Genomic DNA, 26,975 nt, shown 5'->3' with positions numbered 1-26,975 from the left:
TTCTGGTAACTAAACCTATGCGCTCGTTAACTTTGTTTGAGAATCTTTAGTCACGCCTATGATCCCTGCTATTGCTACTTTTTTAAAACACAATTTTATTTAGTTTTGCATCAAAAAGCCATAACAAAATGACACAATGACATTCCTACCGCATCAGTTTACAATAACAATATCATTAAGCACGAGACTCCTTCTTTCCTTACATTCAAGCCCCTATTGTCAGTTTGTGGGGGTGTGGGATGTGGGGGGGGGGGACGGGGGGGGATCTTATTGCTAATTAACGCCATTGATATGCACAAATGAATAGGCCCCCATTTCGAAGCGCTTACTGACTTCACGGATGCCGCAAACATTAAAAATAGGCTCTCATAGCATTAACTTTACCCTGCACGTTCCTGACGCGGGGCGGGCAGGCAATACATTTTTAATGGTGTCAGCTTGTTTTATGTTTCTACTGAGACGAGGGGACGAGAGTAATGCCCTGTGTTAAGCCGTCACGCTGACTTGTGTCCTTTTAAGGACATGCAGTACACTCTGCTGGCACAAGGCTTCAGGTCCCTCAAGGAAGTAGCAGAACTAATCATTTGAGAACGAAATATTAACTATGGCCTTATTATAATCTCCTGGCAGAGGCTTTGCATGCTTTGGGTAGATTTTCATGCACAGCACTGCCAGAAGCTTCCAGTGGTGCAGTATGGTGCACACATCTCAAAAGAGATCTAATTTGTTATGAAATATACATTAAATGATTCATTAGGTGGCATTTACAGATTAATCTGAGCTGCTGAAAGATTTACTACTGCCTGCAAATGAGCCGCTCCTACTCAGCACCCGTTTTTCCAGGGCTCACCCACGCTGCAGATGCAGCTTTAATGCTATTACGGATTATTACAGGTTCATTTAGAGTCCATTCATTTATAGGCGATGCCCCAATTGCACCTAAATGTAGGGACTCACGACGTTTTACGAGGAGTAGCATGTGGAAACAAAGTATGTGCAAACTTTTGTGCTGAAACAGTTTAATGCTGGTGATAATCTAATATAGCACGCGAATGTTTAAATGCGGTATTATCTTATGCGTTAATGGGTAACATCTACAAGCACAGTAAAACCATATAACTTTAAACCCATTGGTCGTGTTAAAAACTTGAAACACAATGGATATTGTAGATTTTTGCATACAAATGGCTTTACTGTGGAACACATTTATTGTCACACAAGCACACATATGTACATAGCAGTGCCTAGCAAAAAACTCACCATGTAGTCATAGCGTCACTCCAAACACACAGATTTACATATACATATTTATTAAGAAATCACGCATCGTAGCAAGTCATTATGCTGCGAGAAAGGGCAGGAATGTTCCATACTTAACGTAATGCGGCACATTACTGCCTCTTCTGTACGATGGCACACAATGTGCTGCCTAGCACCAATGCAGACACCCTTGCACCATGGTGCATGGATGCATGCGTTGTAAGTAGGATTGTTTTTGTGCAGGAAAGGGAACCTTCCTGCACAAAAACACGCCTGAGAGGTCTTTTCATCTATCTATGTGTGCTGCAGAAGGCAGCACACATTACAGAGGGTCCATGAACTTGGGGGAGCCTTCTGCTATGGCAGGGAAGCTCGGTACTGCGCTGGATGCTTCTGCGCCGCAGAACACAACCTTCTGGAGTACTAAAGTGCTTCTGATGTCGTGACCCAAGGGCAAGCTCAGCCCAGACCATTCAAAAGTCCGTGAATGTGGCGTGTAGGCCTCTTTGGTTCCCATGCGCCGCACGAGCCAGCAGACAGAGGATTCCATGGCCGAACTGAAATCCCTGATTTTCTGTTTTAGGATTTGCAGGATTTTTCCTAGTGCAGCTCTGCACCGAGGGTCTGTTGGCTCCCCGAGAGCATCACTGGGAGCCGCACAAGCTTGAGCTTGCTCACCTGACCTGAGTTGTTTGTCACTTGGAGACAGCTCTGGCGGGCACTTGGGGGTGGCTGTTGAGATGGCACCAGCCTGACAAGAGACACATGGGTCACAGGGGGGCAGTTCTCTGAACTCAAGCACTGTTCAGCAAGTAGTTCCAGTGTCAGCAGCAACTGCACCTCCTTCTCAGGAGACAAAACCAACAGATAAAGTGGCACCCTTACCAAACACTGGGTAGGGGGATGTACATTCAGAGCATGATCAGCTGGGTAAGCATGTACAGATGGAAGTAGGGGAAAAAATTGTGAAGGGAACTTAAACTGATATGTGTGAGCTGACTGCAGATAGACCTGAGCAGGAAGAGAGCAAGCAATGCAAAGAGTGCTCCCACTCTAGGGATTGTGGCCATTACCCATATAAGAAGGGGGTTGAGGAGACGTTGCTGAAGTGGATAAAGGGTTTCACGATTTTCCAGACAACCATGCAGAGAGTTTCCCAACCTTGGGGGCACAGTTGACATGCTTCCTATTAGACCTTGCATCCTTGGCATAGTCTCCACTGTCTTTTTGCATCTGCTTCCCATGTTTTGACTGTGTGCTGGACTCTGTTTTTGCTGGTTTTGTTACTCTAGTCACTTTACCACTGCTCACCAGTGCTAAAGTGCAAGTGCTCCCTGTGTAAAATGTATGTGTAATTGGCTTTTCCATGATTGCCACATTTGATTTACTAGTACGTCACTAGAAAAGTGCACTAGAGGTGCCCAGGGCCTATAAATCTGCTACTAGTGGTCCTTCAAAACTGGCTGTGCCACCCACATATGCAGCCTTTAAATATGTCTCAAACCTGCCACTGCAGTGTCTGTGTGTGCTGTTTTAAACTGCCAATTCGACCGGGCAAGTGTACCCACTTGCCAGGCCCAAAAAATCCTTTTTTATACAAGTAACACACCCATAAAGTGGGCCCTGGGTAGCCTCTTAGGCAGGCTGCAGTGTATGTTAAAGATGAAACATGTACTGATGTGTTTTACATGTCCTAACAGTGAAATACTGCCAAATTCAGTTTTCACTATTGCAAGGCCTATCTTTTTCATAGGTTAACATAGAGACTTAAATACATTTTAAGTGCAGTTTCCCTTTGAGAGCAGGTGGAGATGTGAAGTTTGAGGTCCCTGAACTAACAGTTTAAGAAAACATATTTTGGAAAAGTTGGTTTTTAAATTGTCCGTTTGTAAATGCCACTTTTAGAAAGTGGGATTTTTTTTTGCTAAAACCAGTCTTTGACTCTGCCTGCTTGTGTAGTCTCTGTCTGGGTCATATTGACAGTTGGGCTGTTTTTGAATCTCCACTAGACAGTGACACAATGGGAGCTGTAGTGTAGCCTGTTTATCCTGATGGGTCATCTGAGCTAGAGTGGAGGGAGAAGCTGACACTTACACCTGAATGGGCTGTGCCTGCCCTCACACAATACAGTCTCCAACCCCCCTGGTGTGTGTCTGAGGCCAGGCCTGGGTAAGGAAGGGTCTTGTGAACAACAGAGACTTTCCTTTGAAGTTTGCCTACTTCAAAGGCAGAAAGGGGTATAAGTAGTGGACCCAAAACCCCAGATTTTTAAGATTACTTCTGCAACCAAGATGAACCTCTGCCAAGGAGAAGAACTGAAGAGCTGGAGGAGAATACTGGACTCTATAGTATATTCCTGCTTGTAAAGTGTCTCCAATGGCTTGAACTGAGCTTGCCTCTTGTTTTGAAGTCTCAAGGCCTTCAAAGACTTCCTCTGCCAGCATCTAAACTCTCTGCTGAGACTCCTGCCCTGGCATTTGGTGCCCTATCCAGTCTCTGGGCCCTTGAAAGTGAAACTGGTAGAACAAGGAAATCCACGTACAGGAAGCTGTGCAGGGAACTTTTTGATGCACCACCTGCAACGCGGCTGTAAAAATGATGCGCCACCCGCCTCGTGGCTGAAATCGACACACCACCTGCATCGTGGCTGGAGGAACGACGGAACACCTGCTTGCGGCTGCTAAAAGCTATGCAATACCCATGCAGCGTGGTTTCCCTTCACCACGCAGCCGGATTTCACATGCATCCTTGCTGGGCATCAAAATCAAAGTGAACCTGCCGGATCCGAGGTGCCCCATCAGGAAATTATTGCATTGGTCTCTTGCGGGAAGGAAAAGCGATGCATCGCATACCTGACCGGAGAAGAAACAATGCATGGCTTCTCTTGTGAGTAAGGAATAAACGCATCGCTGACTTTTCCGAGGCACGCTCGTCCATGTAGCTTTAATTTGAAGCAAAACAGGTACCTTGTGTAACAACAACATTTTCACTGTTTTCTATTGAGTAAGATGATTATTATTTTAAAAATTCATAACTTTACTTGTGTATGTTGGATTTTTGTCGTTTTTTCTTGTTTAATTTAGATACATATTGGCTATTTTTTTAACTAGTGTGGTGTCCATTTAGTAGTGTTTTCACTGTATTACTGTGCCTGTGTGTGTTGGTACACATACTTTACACATTGCCTTCGAGATAAGTCTGACTGGTTGTGCTAATCTACCAAGGGTGTGAGCAGGGGTTATTTTACGTGAGTACCTCCCTTGACCTGACTAGAGTGAGGGTCCCTGCTTGGGCAGAGTGCAAACTGACTGCCAACCAGAAACCTAATTTCTAGCACTGCCAAAATAGGATTGCGTGCGCTCACAACAAGTTTGGATGCATGGCATGGAGAGATTATGATTAAGGAATTTAGAAGGATTAAGGCCTGTTGGCCCACGCTGGCACTGGCTCAGACTGACCTTATCAAATGGCTGCGCTTTATGAGGCAGCGAAGGCAGGATGCTGCCCCGAGTCAGCTCTTTCCTTCAGGGACAGGTGCAAGTAGTAGTACAGCGGTTGGCAAATAAAGGGTCTTTTGGGGATTTCAGTAAGAAATCTTATTCCAGAAGTGCAGGGATGTACAAGTTCAAGCACTGTTGTTCATTTTGCAGCCTCTCTTTCCACCCAGAGTCCAAATGTTTTAAAAAGTCAGGAGACAATGGCCCCAAGAAACAGGATTGAACAATCGTTTCTGGTGAAGACCCCTTCCACTGTTAACTGGCAGGCAATAGTGTCATGGCTTAATGTTTATAGGAACGCAGCGGCAGCACAGTCCTTGTAAGAGGGATTCAGAGATGGCTTTAGGATTCCTGCAGCGGAATATAGCATCGCCAGAGCTAAGCTATTGAAGGAGTAGAACCTGGGAAGGGTGGCAGGCACTTTTGAGCCACTCCCTCTTGATAATTTTGTCTGTTCCCCAGTGGAGGTGGTCCCAAAAAAGAACCGTGGTGAGTACTGCTTGAACAGCGGCATCACAAGACCCTCCTAGAGGGGTGCTGGTAGCAAATCAAAAGGAGGTTTAAAAGGGAGCGGGGTTGGGGCCAGTCGCTGACATGCAGTCCCAACGTTGCAACTGCCAGCACTGGCACAGTTGACATAAGCTGGCACAGGCGCTTAGGGGGTTAAGGAATGTGGGTGTAGGGGTGCCTGAAGTAGGTATCCTGACAGTAGCCAGGCCCCCTGCACAGGAACTTCTGGTACGGGAAGGTGGTTGGTGGGGCCCTCCCTTAAGAAAGTACCCATCATGAATTCTTGGAACAGGGGTTATGAGAGGAAGATTCCCTGAACCAGACATCAGCTCACTCAAAATGTTTATGTTTTCCTCTCTCGTTTGCACAGGAACAAACTCAGTTTATGATAGGTTTCTCCCATGTACTAGCGGCTCTGTTAAGGATAGGTCTCAGTTATGTAAATATGAATGTAATTAATGTGGGCTACTGTGCAATAATGCTTGAAGTTTTGTGTGTATGTATGTTTTAGTAAATATGGCCAGGGGTTTCACAACGCCTATCCCAAAGGGTGAACTGGACTTGGTCTTTCTCATTAAGTGGTTGGTATGGGGGAGGGGCTCTGGGTTTTAAGGGGACATTGGTGACTCCCTGCCAAGTAGAAAGAGGAAGCAACAAGTAGAGGTAAAGCTTTTTCTCTTCATTATGCCTCTCCTGGGAAGGTGTAGCATTTTGACCCAGTCCAAAGTCTGCCAATAAAGGTAAGTCTGGGAATGCGCAAAAATACATGGGTGGATGTATGGGAACGGCCACACTCCACTCATGGAACACACACAATTTGTCTTTTTTAGACAGTTTGAAAATCTGGCGAGGAGCTACATTGTACACCAAGGACTAAATAGATACCAAGTATCAGGCTGTTTTGTATCGATCCCTTTTCTTTCTTCTAGACCTGAGAATACCTGTCTCTTGTGAAAGCAAGCACCAGAAACAGTTTTGCTTTTATTTTAGTTTTATATAGAATAATACTCTGCCAAAAGGTATTGGAGCACTTTACATAAGCATCTGTAACATTCTACAAGGTCATATTCGTTTTTGAGGTACAGGGAAATTAAGTGATTTGCCCAGAATCACAGAATGTTGAGGCAATGCCAGTACTCTAAACCGGTTCCCCATTTCCAAAGTTGGCAGCTGTGGCAGTAATGCCACATCCTCCCCACTGAGAAGCTAAGAAAGAATCTATGCTACTATACATTTTTTAGTAGAGCCTGATGGTGGCAGAGAGGGAAAAGATAGACAAGCTTATGCAAACAAATTCAAGGGTGGGCATTTTTACACTAGAACGAGGATGGTGTACTATATTGAGCTATTTCTGACATCAGAAAAATGGAGGACATAACCAATAACAGCTTTGATAGACTATTTATTCTAGCACTTATTTCATAAAAAGGCTAAATACTAAATACATTTTCACTTCCACCTTTATATATTATGAGTTTAACTCTCACACCAACACACAAATGAACCTAGAAGCAGCATGTTTATAAAATGCAAAAGTGCCATATTCTCAAAGAAATTATTTAAATATAAATAAAAACGTAATGCGGCATGCTACAGTTATTGTTAAAAAAATAATCACCAAGCGCGGCTCCTCTGCTATGATGGAGGAGCGTCATCCCCCCACCAGCAGCAGAAGCTGCAAACCTTTTACTATAAAACAATAATAAACTATGTTTATTATTGTTTTATAGTAAAAGGAGTGGGGCCACGGGCTAAGATGGCGGCGTAGGGGAGTGCACAGCACTCCCCCTCAGTGCGCATGTATATTTGGCAGGCCTGCCATCTCGGGCTGGCCAAACACATGTGCACTGCCGGGTTGGAAAGAGCAGACAGAGACTTTCATTCTGACTTGGAGCACCCTAACTGGGCACTCCATCCAATCCGAACGTTGATATCATGCTGCCAGCAGCATCATAGCAGCATTCGGATTGGCCACAGGGCAAGCTAGGAACCCGTGCCTGCAGCTACAGCAGAGGAGGGGCGAGGTGGTGATGGAGAGAAAGGTGTTTTTTTTTTATTATTTCATCCAATGCACATGCCGCCTCACCCCTTCAAAGAACCGCAAGCCACTCCTGATAATCACCCAGTTTCAGCCAAGCCTTTACATACAATTTGAACCCCCATTAGAAGAGCTGCTATAGTTGTTTACATGAAAAGAACATGGTTGCACTCATATGACCATAGCTGCTAATAAAAGTGATGAGATAACGCTGGCAGCCGGTAGTACAGCAGGCCCAAGAACAAAACCACAAGCACAGACAAAACCCCTGGATTTAACTGTTAAACAGTGCACAAATACGTTTTCAAATACACAATGACACAGATCCTACATTCATGCACAGATATACAAAAAGCAACACATCTTCAGACAGGGGTGCGCACAGAATAACAAGGCTAGAATAACCCTTGCACTGAAACCGGCAGATGCTAGTGCGCACAGACCACCTGACGTTCATTGACTACAAAGTAACGTGTTTTAGCATTTGGCAATATGATATAGAGATTCACTCACTGTACTGAGTATATATTTTGTATCAGAGACGTTTTCTTATCTTATTTTTCTTTTCAAATGAGATAACTGATTTTAGCAGGTGGCAACAAGATGGAAACAAGAGGCAAGTGTGCCTCCAATGCATTATATTATTTTACTGAGCTCTTTTATCAGCAATCGATTACTTTCCCCTTGTTGACAATTGCTTTCTAGCAATAAATCACTGTAGTGCGAAGAGAAACATAACACACTGATCTCTACTTTGAAAAACAAACATTATCTTCAGCCAGCAGGCATTTATTTGAAAAATATTGCTATCATAAAACCTGCCTTCCTCCACAGCGCCCTGTACAAAGTGAGTTGTGTTTCTACTATTGAAAGCCGGCCACAAATGTAAATACTACATTTTGGCTTAGTGTGTGAGAAAGTTAACTCCACTCCCAAGACATGACAGATGCCTGCCAGTTTCCTCAAGCCAATAGCAAAACCAGTAATTTGCACATACCAAACTGTAGTCTCCTCTGGTATATTATGTGCAATAACCTGCCATGAATGGCACAATGACCAAAAAGTTGATTTTATGTTTCGTATAAATATTCACAAAAAATAGAACCTGCATCAGGGAGAATCAAATTATTTCTATTCTGAAGTTTTAAATACATAGCCGCCCAAGCCTACTATAGTTATTTTATTAATTTCCAATGTGTGACAGTTTGTAGCACTGAAGTCTAACGTTTATATGACATTCTTTAATTCAACTTCAAGAATATATTTCCTTCCGAGAGAACACGATATGGTGAAGTACCATATATTATACATTATAAGACTATTATATTGCAAGGCACCGAAGAGTTCGTTTACTTTAAGAGTTATAGAACTCCAAGATGATCTGCAATATCATTATAATGTACCACACACAGTATTTTATTCCTCATAATAAAGGTCAGCCCATCACTTTTATTACAAACATCTTAAAACATCTTTGGGGCCTTGCTCCTTCTTGTGAAAGAGACAGAATGGCTGCAGACATGAAGAATAAAAGTAGAATCTGTATTGTGAAATTAAACACAGCAAAAAGCAGTTAGTAATTTGTTGAAAATTCATATTAGAATCAGTGTAATGTAAATCTGATGAAAAGAGAGCATAAATAGTAACATGCCATGAGATCCTATGAACCATGTGATGAACTATGCACAAAATATTAACACATTTCCATAAATCCCTCCTGTAGTGATCACTCTGCATTTTAGAAAAATAAATTATCAGAAGGGAAACCCTATTCTCGTTTTTGTTTGCTTAAACTGCAGCTTGAACTATTCTCCATAACCTGCCTTTCACCTTGGTTGCAAACATTATGGCATCACAACTCGAATTGCAATACATAATTACAGTTGAACAGCTACATGTGGTTTTACTACATGTCACAAGAGACATCACAACTAAAAAATAACAAGGACATTAGAGATCGCTTTTGTACTAGGATTTCAGGCTCCCATGTGTTATAATCACATTGCTCGGATATTAGTTTTATTATCTCACAACGTGCCAGTGTTTTTTATATTAAACATATGCCGGATGTGATGGAACCCCTGCGACTACCTAATTATGGCCAAAGTGCAACATCAAGAGGAAATCTACTTTCTGAATTGTTTACTGAAACTTAACACTGTGAAGCTGCAACTGAGTCAGCAAACAGGCTGCACCACTATGTTACAGATTATAATTTGAGGGGAGTGATATAAATGAGAGCATACCACTCTGCCCAATTATAACCAGCCCGGAGTTGCAGCATTGCGATCTCCTGGGTGTGGCAAAACTGGGCCCAACTTTACTAGCTGGAAAATCCGACCAGGAATATCACATGGATGCACGCACAGCTCGACCTTAGCTCACAATCTCCACCCAATTCTTTTCCATGCCACAGGAGACAGCACAGAATACTCCCCCTACCAGCACAGGTCTTCAGCTGTTTCCTAGCACACTATCCACCCACGTTTCCTGCCCGTGCCAGCCTCCATATTGATTTTACCACCTGCTCTGTGAAGGTGGTAAGTGAAAGCAGATTTTACTTGGAATGGGGACAACCAGGCAGATGTGGGTCAAGTAATTCTAGGTCCACTTGTTATTTCCCATCCCGGAGTCAAGTACTCATGATAGCCAGATTTATGTTCAGGAATATGGGATCGGAAAATAATTTTTTTCCACACATAAATCCAGCCATCTTCTTATCAGGCCCTAGTTGGCCCCGCCCCTATGCTGTCTGACGTGTTTCATGGGGTACACTGAGGACTTTTTTGGTCTCTGCCTTCTGCTACTCAAAGAAGAATTTAAAAATGAAAGCATATGCCTAGAAACAGAACAGTGTGTAATATCACAGTTCCTGGCCTCAAAGAGCCTTCCTAACAAGAGTCCATGATTCAAGAGCACATAAGAAACATCTGCCTTCTGTACCCTAGTAGGAGACATAACCAAGATGGGAGGCAACTATTTGGGCCATTTCCAGTAAAATATAGTCATCAGTGTACCCCATAGGATAAAACAATGCAAAAGCATAGTTTATACCCCGGAGTACCATCATAGTGCTCTTTTACATACTCGTACATGGCTTTTTGAATTGTCCCGAAAACATCTAAAACTGCCATAGAATGGCAATATTCAAGAAATCTGCATGTACAGAAAGTAGAAATACAATGGACAGTGTCCTCTTTGTACTTTTAATAATATGGAGTTGGATAGGTCTATGCCTGTTCAGAAAGACATGTACGAATAAGTAAAATAGTGCCCCCTAGTGCTACTTCTTGTACTCATAATGCTTTTGTGAATCAGCATCATATAGTTTACATCACTTGTATCTTCCAAAAGAACCCTAACTTGTTTGGTCTGTCTCCAGTAATACCTGCATGGCTAGTCAACTCATTCCATTTTCATTCCTTCCCTTTTCGGCATTGTTACATGTGTCCATTTATATAGGCTACTTCAGCGGTTCCCAATCTGTGTGCCGCTGCATACCGGTGTGCCGTCAAAACTAGCCAAGGGTGCAGCAAACAGACAGTGATGTGAGTCTTCACTGCATATTTTTATAAGAACTTTTGTAAAGCCCTCCATTAATAAAAACATTTTTAGGGTTCTCATCCTTTTCAGAACCCTGGGGGGCAACTTTGAAACATCTGGAACAGTATACAGAGTGCACACTGACAGAAGGTGATTTACATGAACCACGCCTACTCCTCTCTAATTGGCTGTGATATGCCGGGGTTACACGGTACCGGTCATTTCTACAAGCCGCTCGGAAAGGCTGCATTTTGATTGACCAGCAGTTCTATCCAATATCAGAGCCTTCGGGGAGCTACACATTTGTACGCAAATGTAGAGTTTAAAAGGCTCAATTCACACAACCCTCTGTGCACTCACATGTTTGATATTTTGTCCCTCAATATTGTGGTCACGATCTTGTGAATAGTCGAAATTTGGGATTTGTTATTCCTTGCTCCAGTTATTGACAGACGCTGGACTCAATATGCATCGACTACAAATAACAATCACTTGAAAAACCATAGACAGGTGGAGTTGAAAAAATGCACCCCTGTTGACTGGATATTTCTCTTTAAGTAAAATTGATTGAACGGTGCCACTGTAATGGGTAGAAAAAGGGATGCTTACAAACAGTGCTTAATTTGTAAATTAATTTAGGCAGGTGTCCAAAGCTCTACTCAGAAGCCCACTGCCAGTGAAAATAAATGTTGGTGTGCTTGAATCTGATCTGAATGTCAAAGCTCTGTAGTCTTTAATTCACCTTAGTCCTCTTTAATCCAGTTACAGACAAACCCTCCTTCTTTACCTCACTCTTGCAGTTTACGCTTTCTCTATTTGTGATGGCTTTTCCGTCTTTCTCCTCTTCGCTTTTTCAGCTTTGTTTGTTTATCCCTTTCTTGTTATTGGTAAATTTCTCATGGGGTAAAATAAGTACAGGTCCCCAAAATTAGTGCCGGTGACCCCCGCCAGAGACTCCAGTTTAAATCAAGCAACAAAGTAACATTAGTTGCATGCAAGGCTTCTAGGCATCAAGTTCCTTCTTTGGAAGGATAATTTCTTAAGCACATCATTCCGACAGTATGATCTAACTGTACTGACCATTCAAAAAGAAAGCAGGATGTTCAATCTGGTATTCAGACACGTATTACAACTGAGGGTAGTTGTTTGAAAAAGGAAGAAAGAAACAGAATCCCTGTGTGTGATAAGAAGCAAAAGGAGTGACTGTACCACCTACTCCAGTTCTTTATTTCACTGACACGAGGAGAGAGGAAGAACATTTCTCAGGATAATGAAGGCGTCAGGTATGTGTAGCCACAGAAGCATGACTGCATTCCTGCACTGTAAAACTTTAGAGGAACTGAAAAAGAAAGAGGAAGGCTTCATCTGGGGGATGTAAAATTAGATATTTGTTTAACTAAACAATTCAGGCCACACATTTTGAAAAATTAAGCTGCGTTAGGGGAACAAGGTATAAAGAGAAAATAGCTGTAGATTGGAACAACATATAGAAATATACCACTGCATAAATATAGTGCCTTAAAGATAATTTACAAAAATATTGTCCCACTGGGAGTAGGTTTTTTAATAATACCTCCAATTTTGGAGGCAATATTGAGGACACAATATTTATGTCATACGATTTTCTGACAAGATATTCTGATACCACACCCAGAAAAAGGTATGTAGAAGTCTGCTGGAAAATAGGCGAGGCCACCAAAAAAATGAAGCATGGAAAGTGATCTTTAGTGTGCAGTGAATGACCCCAAAATATGAATAGTAATAATACAGCCTAAAAACCTTGATTTTTATATAATAGCCTAGGAAGTCTTATTTACCACCCCTTTCTATTTTTTATCTTATCCATTGAGAGTCACTACTCTATTTCCCTGGTTTATAGGGTTGAGCTCCCACAAGCGTTTTGGCCGCTGTTGTAATCTCTCTGTGGGCTTTTAGCCATGCCCATCAGTTTGGTTGGTTCGTGGGCTTGCCTTTTAAAATTCGCGTGATTTCAGTAGTGAAAGGCATGCATACATGATGCCTTTTCCAGTGTTTAGCCCTCCTCTACAGCAGTGGTAAACTACTAAAAACATATGAGGCTCAGTGTTTTCCGAATGGCTTCTACACTATTTCTTTTTATTTCCTATGCAGCGTAATCTTGTCGGGCAGTAGTCAAGCGCCATGCATGACATTGACCCTGTAAAATAGATAATTCTACTTTTGCTGGTTACATAGATAATTCTACTTTCGCAGGTTATATGAATAATTGCACTTTGCTGATATGTTTCACTACGAGCGAACTTCTGTTTACTTTTCTGTGCCTCCTTCACACTCATGGCGACAGTCGCCTCACATTTGTGAAACTGTTTTACTTTTCATTATCAGTTTATGTGGCAAGAAAAGTCCGGTTAGGAGTTTACAACGCTAATGGCTCTAACTCGAACAAATGGGAGACCCATTGCATTGCAAATGCTTGTTTAACATGTGAACAGTTTTGTGGTGCACAAATAATGAAAATTACCTCTCAGCTGTCTAAGGCTCCTTTTTCTACGGTCACTTCCTTAATCCATCACCTTTTATCAACAGTTCTGCTACCTCAACTTCAAATATCCAATAACCTTCTGGAGGTGGTGGGTGGTGTCATACAGTTTTTTCAAAAAAACATAATAATTAGCCAACAAATCTTTGTGAGACCCCAAAAAAGGTACCACAGTTTGTGTTTTTTTAAACTGCACAATAACAATGCATTCTGAAGTGAAGATAACACAATATTACTGTACATAGCACCTAAATATCAGGCACTATAAAATCGAACAGATCCAGCGTTGGCTTAGGCGTTGTCAATTCTTGTGTGATTTTGTTATTCGTTTTTGTAAAACTTTATAGATGGGAGAGCTGCTGGGTCCTCTTTAATGTTAAAAAATGGCTAAAAGGAAAAATAGTCTTCTATTTTCCAAAAGCATACATTGCCATGTTAGTGACTGGCACTGAAGCTAAATACTTTGTGCAGACCTTATGGAAGTGACAGAACACTGTCACTCAGAATTAAGTTAGCCAATGGCTGAAGTATGCTGACCTGCTGCCCTGCGCTACATGCTGTAGGGGCAGAAGAAATATGTGAATGACACAACCGACTAATATATTAAGATCGCTGGCTGAAAGCCCACTACAGTAAGTATATTCTAACCATATTGCAGTAAATTCGAGAGGGTTTGATTAACGCCGGATTTTACGTAAAATGGTAATGTGATACCCACAAACAAATGCACAAGAACATACATGTGAATGTCTATCGATCTCACTTTGGGGCAACCAGCGTTCAAAAACTTTAGTTTCACACAGAAAGGCCGGAACAGGTGTCTCAGTTGTAGTCAAGGTGTCTAGTGAAAAGTCTGGCTTGTGTGAAAGGAAATAATACTGACTGTCAGCAAACGAAATAGCTCTTCTTTTCACGATCACTTCGATCCACTTAAAAATGCGTTGAAGCACTAACAGATGTTTTGAAATCGTCCATACCCTACTAGCATAGTTAATCCTGATAGTCCGGTTTCCATCCCTGTTAGGAATGCGGATGTTGTCTGTAATGTGCCGTCGCCTACCTCTGAAAGCAGTGCAGCGGTGTAAACCTGTGAGTTTCAGCTTTCAGCGCACACCCACCCACTCGTTCATACCTGAAGAAGGCCTCCCTTTACAGTCGTACCTTTATTTCGTTCACGTGTACAATATCTACGTCAAAACGCTTTTGAGAAGAGTTCCAACATTACTTTTATCACTAGTTATAGCGTGTGGGCTCTTCACAGGCGCCTCGAAATCTCTTATTCTTGTTAGGCTTGGGCTATATGTATATTACATGCGCCAAATCCACGTAATTTCGCGAATTTCATGTTATGCGTGTTACCTGTAATTCTCGAAATTGTGCAAGTGCGCCACTTCAGGTAATTACGTGCCATTCCCTGCAAAAATTTACCGCAAATGGTGTAATTCATGGTATTTCGACGTAAAAATGCAGAGCAAATGTACACCAACAACAGAACAAAAGCAGGTGCTTTTCACGGTGCTCTTGTCCCTCACGTCAAAAATTGACGAGATGTGAAATTCACATTAAAATATCTATCATGAAATTACTGCATATTTGCATCACATTTTGCCAAAGTTAGGCAAAAGTAAATTACGCTAATTTCACACACACATTTAATTAGTGTACTTCAACTGTCGCTTGAGACCTGTCAGCACGGGTCCCTCATTCCTACTTTTTATGAGATGGGTTCCCCAGGAGAATGTGCAATTTGTAAATATGTTGGTGGACTGCAAATAATATACTAAACACTTTGGAGATAAGCAATAAAGTTGGTAGGACAACTCAGTCAGTTGGGTGCTCTTTTGTGATCTGTGTACCTCATGTTTTCACGGGTTGCAGTCCTAACAGGGCTGGCTCAGCCTTTCAGCCTTAAGAGAGTAACATATTGAATACCACTGGGGATAAGTTGCACCTGCTGAAAGCTGTAAACCGCAGTCACAAGTGCAAGAAACAAGCACGTTGAGTATTTCAGCTCCACTTACTGCCTATATTATATTGTGCATTTGTGGAGCTGCCATATATTGTGCATTTAATTTGTCTCTTGATGTGTGACGTCTGTGCGTTTAAGGAGCGAACCAACCCGAATACATTTTACGAATATGAGGGTTGTTGTACACTGACGACTTTTAAAACTGCAGTGTAGTGAGTGAGTCCTAGAAGCGAGACGCCGAGAACCCTTTCCAAACTGAACCTAGTAGCACAGTAAAGGGGATTGCAGTGGGATATAGTGAGGGTATGAGAGGGAAACAACTTCTGCGGAGAGGTAGTCAAATGGAGAATACATTTTTCCAGCTGTTCCCTACTTGACAGGAAATGAGTCATAAGGTCATTACTTTCTTCAGGAACCTACTGCATCAACTTCAGCAAGTGTAGCAATTTGCAAAGCATCCAAGAAACAAGGAGCCGGCTGAACAACCAGAAATGGCTGCTTTTGGATTATTGGGTTGTATCACAGCTTCTCGTGGTGAATAGTAAATCTTCAACTTAGATATCTAAACTCTCCTATGGTTGTCAAAAGTAATGTGCACTAAAAGAATGATTACATGTTATTTAGTTTTAAGGATTTGCTCATTGATTTTTCTAAACATCCCTATCATAGAGCAGTTACTCCGTGAACAAGGAATGAAAGCTGTAGCTTTATGTACAAAGTATAAAAACAATTCTACAAACAACTTTGCTCAGCAACTCGTTATTATATACTTACAGTGATGTATCTACTGATTGCAAGACCCTCTACGTTTTCACAAAACCACTGGTAATGTGGAATAATAAGGGTCAGCATGTCAAACCCTAACTCGTGCCTATCATTAGGGTATTTATTTTACTGTGGGACTTGTAAAGAGCCCACTATACCACGTCTTCTCAGAGTACTTGGTGATGTGTGGGAAAGTGCACAAGGGGAACAATTTCGGAACAATTTCAAAGGGATAGGTATGGAAGGAGGCCCACAAGCTACTAGAGTCAATATGCTGAAAACAGAAAGGTATTCATTTATGCCTCTGACCTTCAAAGAGGAAGAAGTTCCAGAATGAGAAATCCTGGGTTTACGTGGAGCCTTCGATCATAATGTATGTTTCCTATATTGTAGCCGGACATCATGTTCTGGGAGGTTGACAGTTCTTCAGCTGTGGCTTACAGTGAGAAAACTCTAGGGGGATAGGGAGGTGCCAAGCCTTGCATCTCAGGCATAGCTCTTAAAAGTCTGTGTATATTTTGATTGAGAGTTGATGTAGTGGTTTCCGTGCTTTAATTATATCAACAGTGCTCACCATGCTTAACAATATGGAGGAAAGTAAAGATTTACGTCACTGCAGTTTATTTCATATTGTACCTGGAAGCCCGGTGGGAGTCCTGCCATGGTAATCAAAACAAGACATTTTCACCATGGCATTAGAGCTAACTTTGAAGTCAGAGAGGCGTGTGGACTATTCCACATTCCTCTAGGAGAAGCAGGAAGCAGGAACACCTTTCCTGATTTTACAGATATTAAGTATTTTATTGCAACTGATTACTATCCACCCAAATGGATTTTTAAAATTAAGAGTGAAGGAATGGTGATGTGGTTTTGGGAGCCCTTTGCAATTCCAGAACTCTTCTACTTTGTTGTTATTAAGAGGAGCTCAAATTATTGGCTCGGGCCAAACTTCAGGCATGAAGTGGGTTGGTGAGCTTGGTAATTGTCACAGGAGGCTACCTGAAACAGTGGCAGTGTATGAGCCACTAAAAGATAGAGCTAGACTAGAGTCAGATGCCTGGCTCAGTTCAAGGTCTTCTTGGTCCCTGAAGCCCAAAATGAGCCAAGCTTCAATGTGGCTTCTGCCTGTCACCCGCGCTCTAACATCATGCACTAACAGTTTTAAACAAAGCATGAACCTTTGGTGTTACAAATGAGAGGAAGAGGTAGCTGTCTACTGGCTGGACAGCACAAGGTGAAACCAGATTACTTGGGAGCAGTCCTGGCATCCCCGATATAAATGCATTTTGTGATCCAAGGCAAATATTTTATTTTACAGAGACTCCTTTTTCTTTATTACTAGGTATCAGAGTATTTTCCAATATGTGAGTTCAAGGTGTATACTGTACAAAAAAATGATATTTTAAAGTGAAATGCTTCTGCATGTAAAAGAAATACATTTTTTTATTTTAAATAGCCTTTCATATTTTCACATGATGCTTGTTGCACGACTAAGATACCAACTATTTGCAGGGCTCCGCTCGTGCAAGGGCTTTTAGTGCCCAGCAAGACCCTTGCCTCTGCTTTGGCGGGCTCTCTATTAATTTGTTGGCTCGGCCACCTCTCCGAAATAGATATAATCAAACTTCAAAAAAAGATGCAACACACAAAAGTTTGCTTACAATCTAAACTATGTTTAAAAGATCTAATTTGATACATCCTGTCATACCCTTTATTGGCTCATGCCAATGTCACTGTTACCATGCAAGTCTTTAATATTATGCACAAACGCATAGCCTAACTCAATTACAAGGTATATCTGCACGTTTCCAAGTGTTCCTTAGAGCATCAACTTGTGTCTGTGATCCACAATCCTGGACTTCTTTCCAACCTTCAAACTGGAGAGGTCACACAGGATTTGTAGTTTGCGGAGCAGTCACGCATTTTCAGTTCAGCACAAATAACAAAACCGTAAAATAGCACAGTTTGCTTTGCAGCTGCTATATTCACTTGTAAATTCCACTTGTAATTCAGTGAACACATACTTCCAATGGAATGACTCACTTTTTAATAGCTCTACTGCTGTATCTATAACTTTAGAATCTGGGAGAGAGGTTTTTGTTATCCTTTGGGAAACTCTAAGTGCCTAGTTTTATCATATTTTCTGAAAACACGTACTATGCCATGTTGCCTGGTATTTGGGGATATTTCAGTGTTGTAGAGTATGGATTCGTTTTCTTGAGAACTTCCATATTTGGGACTGTGGTGCAAAATATTAGTAATAATCAGTGCACCAAGGAGAAAAAACAGAGATGTGTTGAGCAGAACAAACTGCCACAGAACAGGCTTGGAAGAAGTTCAGACCTTCACCATCATTTCATTATTGGAATTAAGCCCTCTTGGTGGCACATGGGTGTCATACTATCTTGTGTTGTGTTATTTCCATTTTACAGAGCTAATTACTGTTGTTATGGATTTGAAGCACTTTTTCAGTCTTGGTACTCTCTGTGTGGATCTGGCTGTTGCTGTTATTCTCCTTTTCAGTGAAAGGTCATGATACTTTGGCGCATCAAGGAAAGTCTATCCCTTAGCATTAAAAAACTTTAGGCTGTAGCAGAAAACGAGAGAAGAAATGCGAAACTGTTGGCTCTCCTACATCATCTCATAGCTTTACCCCCAGAGTCCATTCCTTTCTTCTTTTCACAACAAACTATGTTGCGTCTTCTAGTTGGGGGAAAGAGCATCCTCCCCAATAGATCAGCCTAAGACTGATGTTTTGTTTTAACCTATCTCACTAAAAACTGCAAAAAACGGATACAGGTTTTATGCTTTTGTTAATGTTACCTTCTTTAACTGTGAAAGGATACAATGATTTTACTTCTGCAAAGAAGTGGGCAGGACTGAAAAATGCACACTTCAGTGCCATCTTGCATAGTTCACATTACAGATATATATATGCTACGTAAATTAGATTGTATAGGTTTGTGGGTTACATAGAAATTAATGTAGGTGCCATAGCTGGGCAGTAGTAGTTACAGTGACTTTGTCCAGAGGGCATTTACTTGAAGTGGCCTGAGGAGGCACATGGGGTTGAACCCTTTATGTAGTTTACCTGTCCATTAATTGCAACCTTTTAAGTATCACAAATATAGTTATTAGTACCCTCTTAAGCCATTAGATGGGCAATTGTGAGTTTTTATGGTTTTTCAAAGTCACCTAAAAAGTGTTTTTGCATAACAGAGAAGTACGTTCTGCTGGTGTGCCTTAAGAGTAAGTGTGTAAAACATATAGATGAGTGTGAAAAGTTATAACAAAATCCTCAACACGTTTGGTGTTGTTTGTTTCGCAAAACTTTGCAATTGTCATTAATTTCACAAACTTTGGAACGTTTAAAAAAAATAAATGACAAGAGAAACTCTATGCTAAAAGAAGCTTAATGGAAGAAAACTCCAAAAGAAAACAGTTTTAGCATAAGGATTCTCCCGCCAGGTAGTTTTTAAATGAAAATTCTAGTAAAAATGTTTTGCATGTGAAACATGATAAAGTTGGTAAATTCTGCATACTATGTACACTAAACAAAGTACAATATTTGCCAACTGGACCAAACTTAGAGGAGGGAATTTTAAAGTTCACCCATCCCTACCTATTTGGCCGATTCTACTAAAGATCTGTCTGTCAACGTCACTGCTTAAATTGTGCAGGTAGATGCAGGTGGTGGGCACAGGGACTCATTTTGGAGACCAAAACGTATTTTCCATCAAAAGACATAATTTACCCATAGCAAGAAAGCGAAAGGCAGATAAAGGGAAAACTCGGAAGAAACGGCTTAGTAAATTGCAACAAAGGGACAAAGCAGAAATGAAAAGAACCTCCATGAGTGAGATAAGGAGACAGTAAATGTAGAGTGGTGGATGAAAGAGCCATGAGGCTCTTGAAATCAAAACTAGGCAGCCTTGCTATTCAGCACACAGTAAGCTCTTGATAAAAACGTAAGGCCCCTGTCCTTATTTGTTGTTTTACAAATTGTGAATTGCATATTTCTCCTTCTAGACATAATGTTAGGAAAGGGAGGTGACAGTACCTTCCTCAGTGGCTACAGCAGACCATCCCACCTTAGTGACAGTGATCTGTGGCGGCCTGCTCTAGTGGTCTGTGTTCCACAGATTAATCAGGGAGGTGAGGTAATAGTGACATCCTGACCTGCCAGGACTCTTCAGATTATAAACATTTCATTCAGAGGAAACAGTTTGCGAGTTCATGAGAGCAATGGGTACCCGATCATTGAAAGATGACTTTTGAGATACCATATAGAAGTTTGGATACAATGCCATTAGCATAAATCCCTTATTCATGCTACTTAAAACATAAAAATCATGCCATGAATTACATGTTTTTAAAAAATCTTAACTTAAATCATCTGCCTAAAACTAGCAAGTTACAAATTGTATAAAAGCGTAGGGGTCAGCAATTGCCTTACCTTATTTCAAGCCTCTAATTTACAGAACCAACTTCCAGATTCCCTTTTATGTGCAAAACTTCATTGAGAGATTCACTGAACTCTGAATCAAAACCTATTCTCAATTCCCAAACCCGGGATCAGATTTACTAACATTTTGCATTGAGGGCTTTTTTGGTGTAGCCAAAGTCCAAACTGGTAGTCGAGATTTACAAAGACACACACAGGCCTATTAGTGTCACCTTGCATGGCTTTGTAAAAAAGGGTAAAGCAGCGCTTTGCTCTGTGTTCCATTACACTGCATAAGGTAGGCACTAGATGGGTGAAGCACGGATGTTCCCGTGCATGCACCCATTGTTTTTTTCACACAAACACAGATTCACAAAAGCCAATATACCTGTGTTTGCACCAAAATGGTGCACCTACTCAAGAGAGGTGTAACAAGGAGAAATATCTTAATTTCTCCTCATTTCTTCAACTTTCCATGTGTGATTCTGTAGCACACTTTCAAAGAGGAATATGACTCTAAGTATACCTTTCTGTGCAAAAGCAATCCTGCCCGTAATCCTGTCACCCTTGCAATAACGTGCAGGGTGCCTGCATTGCCCTAGGCTGCCTGAAGTGTACCAGTACAAGGAGAGAGCAGAATTATGTCATATCTTTGCAGTTATGGCTCATTTCTGCTCTCTCCCTTTCACATAACATAGTGCAGCAAGTTGGTTAGTAAATCTGGGCCCCAATCTGGTGCATGCTCAGTCCGTTTGAATAGTACGCTTTGCACACAGTCTATTAACTAAAAGTTGTTTTTAGAACTCATGCGCTTCAAAGGTATAATTCACTTAGCATAGAATAACATAATATAACAAAACAAAGCATAACAGCACATAATATTGCATAACATCACATGAGTCCTGTCAGAGGTGACTGTCTAGTGACCACTACACTTGCACACAAACTTCTGGTATGGGCAGTAGAGTTGGGGTCTCTACTGCCCTCTTCTTAATTACTAACGGAACAAGGAGTTGCGAAACTCAACAAAAGCGTTAAACAATTAAATAAAGAATAGGAGATGTGTCACAGTCTATAACATATGAAGCAGACATTGTGTCCTGCCAATTAGAACGGCTATGGATGGGACAACAAACATTTATGCACGAGGGTTCCCATGTGGTCCCAAATCTTTCAGTCAATTCACCCTTGCTGACGCACAGACCTCAGACTAGTGTTAGATGCTATTGCTGAACATTATTTCAAATTATTCAAAACATAGGCAGCAACTTGTTACTTAATACTTTTTAACCAGGCTTAAAAAATACTTTTAAATTAATTTGTCATGATTTCTCAGCCATGCTCCCATCACATCACAGATTCAAATTACTTTAACATTCCTGCCACCCAATACATAAAATGCCATCCTATAAATCTCACCCAAAGTAATAAACATTTCAAAATGCTTGTTATTTTGGGAACAGCGATTAACACTCCAATGAGCTGTCCACTTATCTAGGCACAGGAAAGGCCACTGAGCACCAGCAACTGATACTATCTGTAAGCTTAATATTACACTTTTCAGCAATGCACAGTCTCTATGAAAATGTAAACACATACACACATCATATCAAAGACATAAGTATGAGCAACCTACATTGGTAGCAATTGAGTGAATATTTACTATTCTAACTCCACGCTCGCCTTGATACTGGGGTAGGTCATACAACTCACCACAACAAATATTACTGCTCTTTGCGTTTTTTTTATGCACTTGCTTGAAAGTACCTAAACACACCACTGGCCGTGGTTATACATGAGACTTAAGCCGAATGGGCTGCTGTGAAAGTTTGGGGTCCCTTTGAAGGGGGGTCTCCTCCTACGCCGCAAGGGCTGCAGGGGCCTGCGTTAAGCCCCTGACAATGCCTGGATACAGACAATGTATATGTCAGTGTTTGGATGGTGGCTAAATAAAATGTGGTGCATTACTGTAGAGAAATCCGCCCATCACTAAAATGACAAATGCTTACAATCAGTCTCCAACCCAGATATTAGTACAAATGCAAGAGTATTTCAGGCATACTACGAGCAAGCATCCTTTCTATCTGCATTCCGCAGACACCGACGATGCCCTTCGTCACTCAGAGGTCCTGCTTAATTAGGATTTATTCCTCTCTACTGCTCAACCAGCAACTGCAGGCACGCTGCCACGCGCGAGGATCACAACACCAGAAAGTCAAACAAAACAAGGTGACCTTTTGGTTTCTTTACTAGCTCGACGTTTCATTGAGTTGATACTGTTTGCCTGAGTAAAACCAAACTTCGTGAACAGCACTCAGTGCGGCTCGGGTCAAAACACAAAGGGACTTTGGGGCTGTCGCACGGAGTCTCACCCGTACAGGTAAAAGCAGCAGGCTTCCAGTACAAACAAGTCAATGTCCACAGTATAACTCGCGCTTGTTTCGAGGCAGCCGCGCACGCTCCGGGTGCTACGCACAATCCGTGCCTCCTGGGCCAGGTGACTTCCAAAGAAAAAAAAAGACACTACCGGCAAGCGCATACTGCACAGAGAACCACAGCAGGTCAGCAACTTCCGGCAATATCAGGCACTCCAGGGACATCAGCGACCGATACCTGGAGGGCGGAGCGAGGCAATGTCAGTAGCGCACTCTCCCTGATGCCCCTCTCACTAAACCATCCCGTTTCCTTCTGCATCCTCTCCGGGACGAGTCCCCGCGCCGGATTCTGGCATGGGGCAGGTACACACCGCTGTAACCTGCCTGCACAACACACACTGCTTCGAGGAAAACATCCACTATCACGCAAGCGATAATACACCATAGGTATCACGAATAACGCTTAAGAAAAAGCACGCCAAGACTCCTGTAAATGTCATTTTTTAAATATAAATGACAGTGGGTCACAACAGCCCATGGAGGCGAATTCCCATTCAAATACTCGCAGTCTAACCCCAGTCAAACAGGAAGCGGCTAGGGTTGTATTTCTGGCTGGTGGACTCACGTGCAATGCGGTTTTTTTCTGGCTGTCCAGCTCTTCCACCGCTTTCAGCGCTGCGCTCCCCCAGACACACACAGAGATCCATAGAGCCATGTCGGTGTCTATGTCCAAGCCACCTTACTCCCTACTGCATACCCCGTGCCACGCTCTGGGTGCAACGGGGGCGCCTCCTTACGCCAGGCCCTTCCTTCTCGTCTCTTCAAAGGCTGCCAACTGTACGTAACAAGGGGAGGAACGGTGCCAACCAGAGAAGGGGCAGGGGGCACTAACATTTTACCGGTAGACGGCCGCATCGCGCCCAGAGGCCTGGATGCAAGCACACGTTTCCGAGTCAGTACAGTCTTACCTTCTGCTGCAAAATACAACCAGCCGCAGTCACATCAATCAGAGGGGACGCAGGAACCGGGAAGCACCACTTAAGCAGGAGAGACACTGGGCTGCCTACCTTTCAGCGTGTCCTATCTGTCAGATTCGGGTCCTCCTCGCTTCCTTTCTCTCTGCGGCTGCTGCTGACACGTCCTTCCTTCCAGCACAGGCTCCTTATTTTGTAATCCAAGGGCCAGGAAGGGTCTCCATGACCCGCGCGCCCATCGGCCAGGTAGGACAGGGAGTGGGAGCCGGGCGGGGGGGCAGCCGGTACTACACAGGCTGGCTATGTTTGGAGAGAGAACAGCGGAGAAGGAGGGGGCGAGGAGAAGGAGGGGGGCGGAGTTCCAGCACTAGTATGAGCCTGTGTGTATTAGCTGCCACCTCACAGAAGGAGCAGCGCTTTCCCTTTCCGTCCTCCTTCTCCTGGCTCCCTCTCTCCTCCTCCACCGCCTCCTCTGCGTGTTGTGTCAGCCTTAGACGCCGCCCACAGCTCTCCCTCACACTCGGCCACTGACAGGAGAGAGGAAGCGTGGGCCGCGCAGGGTGTTACAGTAAGAGCCAGGAGTGTAGTAGGGTTCATGCTACTGTTAGTGCAGAAATCCGGACAGTGAAGGTCTTCTGGGTATTCGAAAGCCAGAGCCTACGTCACAGAACACGTATTCAAAGCTTAGGGACCTCGTGGGATGAGTGGTACATATCTTATCCAATGGCAGCACAACGTATTCTTTGATTTAGTCTAGAGCATCAAGATGTAGCAAATGTTTTAGAAAAATATTCTCCTTTTATTGCAAAAATGATTTGCACTACGTATATCATAGAAATGTATTTTTTTCAGAAAGCTAGAATGGTAATACAATCATAAAATCCACATATAGTGCATGCAAAAGACCACGATATCAAAGTAACCAGTTAGTCAAAATTTAGTTTATTAGTTAATAAAAAACATAATACCATAGAATCAGTCCCTCAATATGAAAAGATGCAAAAGCATTATAACCTTTGATAATACATAATACATACACTCCTCATTTCATGTACACATATTGTAATTGTAATTGTAATTGTAATTGTAATCGTATTTATATAGCGCTTACTACCCCTGACGAGGCGTCGAAGCGCTTTTCGATGAGTAGCACGCTACTCCGGAACCCAACAAGAATTAGTGATGGATTAGTATCGTTAAATAATGAGTACAGTTTTAGTATTATTATGAGTTAATTTGAGCTGCGGATATGAGAGTTTGTTAGTCAGACTGGAGTAATGGAGGGGTGGAGGAGGAAATAAATCCAGAGGTGTTAATTGGGAGTATATCCTTCATTTACTCAACCCAAAGGCTTGGGATGAGTAAAGGGGGGTGGAGTGGGAAGAGAATGTGGAAGGGTTAGGGAGAGCATAGTAGCAGGGTGAGATGAATGCAGGAGAATTTAGTAGGGTTGTGTGTGAGGTCACAGAGGTAGAGTGAGGTTTGGTGAGTTAGATGTGGAGGGAAGAGCTTAGGCAGAGATATTTAGGAGATGAAAGTGGTAGAAGAGATTTGGGATGAGTCAGAGTGAGAATGGAGGATAGTTTGATAGAGACATGACATAAGAGTGATGAGTAGATAAGTGTGATAAGATAAGAGCAGGAATTCAATGTTCCACGAACATGCCAAGCACAGAAACAACATATACACATACACATATATATATATACATATGTATATATATATATATATATATATATATATACACACACACACACACACACATATGCACATACAATACATAATTAGAAACATGGGTAAAAAATACTTAGACAGGTTTAAAGAGTGTGTGTGTATTTTATTGTTATGACATAGTAGCAATACATATTTTCCAAAGAAGCTATAAATAAATAGAAATATACATATAATCTGAAAAAATATTTATCCACATAGGCATATGCAGTTCATAGTTTTTTGAAAAAGGTGGTTATGAAGGAAAGAGTCAGACTCTTGAGTAGTTTTCTGAAGACAAGAAAGTTATCTGTGGCTCTTATAGTTGGGGGTAATGAATTCCATAGTTTGGCTGCTTGGACGGAGAAGGATGTACCACCTATAGTCTTTTTCTTGTATGGTGGTGTTCTAAGGCGGGGTGCCAGTCTTGAGCGGAGGGTTCTTTGTTGGATGTATTTGGTCATTTTCTTTCTGATAAAAAGCGGTCCTGTTCCATGTATAGGTTTGTGGGTGATACAAAGCAGGTTGAAAGTGCATCTTCTGGCAACGGGTAACCAGTGTAGTGCTCTCAAGGCAGGGGAGATGTGGGCTTGTGGCTTTATATGTAGTAGTAGCCTGGCTGTGGAATTCTGGATACGTTGTAGTTTTTTCATAACAGATAGAGATGATCAATGGTAGAGGCTATTGGCATAATCCAGTTTAGATAGTACAAGTGAGATGGTAGCTTGCACCTTGTGTGGAAATCCGAGGTGGGGGAAGATGCGTCGTAAAGTCTTTAAGGTGATGAAGCTTGTGCGTGCTAATTTGTCTACTTGGGCATTCATAGTTAACTTGGACTCCATGGTGATTCCTAGGTTTTTAACTTCCTTGGATAATTGAGGAGGTGGTCCGAGATCGTCAGGCCAGACGCACAGAGGGTCATAATTTTTCCAATCACCACATATGAGTATTTCTGTTTTGGAGGTATTTAGTTTGAGATGGCTCCAGGTCATCCACTGATCAACGGCTCTGAGGCAATTGAAGATTTTTGAGTTTTCAATGTTTTTGGGGTCTTCTAATTTAAGTAGTATTTGTGTGTCATCTGCATAGTTGTAGCATGTGAGATGGAAATCATTGATCAGTTCTGGTAAAGATATCATGTAGATGTTGAAAAGCAAAGGTGAGATGATTGACCCTTGGGGGACCCCTGCTTTTGTGAGGTAGGGTTCGGACGAGAAGGGGGGCGAGTGGATGATATTTGCTCTTTTAAAGATAGGAAGTAATCCAGTCGAGAGCAATCCCTTGTATGCCGGCTTCATGGAGTCTTTGAGTTAGGGCGTCATGGTCAACCGTATCAAAGGCAGCCTGTATTCCTTCTGTTTCTTGTATATGA

At 42.1% G+C, this 26,975-nt stretch overlaps 1 protein-coding gene across 1 annotated transcript in view; it reads right to left on the bottom strand.

Moving 5' to 3' along the window:
• CCSER1 (coiled-coil serine rich protein 1) overlaps positions 1–24,545 on the bottom strand; it is a 2,320,004-nt gene extending 2,295,459 nt beyond the window's left edge. Inside the window, exon 1 of the mRNA XM_069237981.1 lies at positions 23,987–24,545. The gene's annotated coding sequence lies outside the window, so the exon portion shown is untranslated. The remainder of the gene's footprint in view (positions 1–23,986) is intronic.
• Positions 24,546–26,975: the final 2,430 nt, after the last annotated feature.

The sequence above is a fragment of the Pleurodeles waltl genome, chromosome 1_2 (genome assembly GCF_031143425.1).
Source record: "Pleurodeles waltl isolate 20211129_DDA chromosome 1_2, aPleWal1.hap1.20221129, whole genome shotgun sequence".
Lineage (NCBI taxonomy): Eukaryota > Metazoa > Chordata > Amphibia > Caudata > Salamandridae > Pleurodeles > Pleurodeles waltl.
This window is presented reverse-complemented; position numbering and strand designations above follow the sequence as displayed.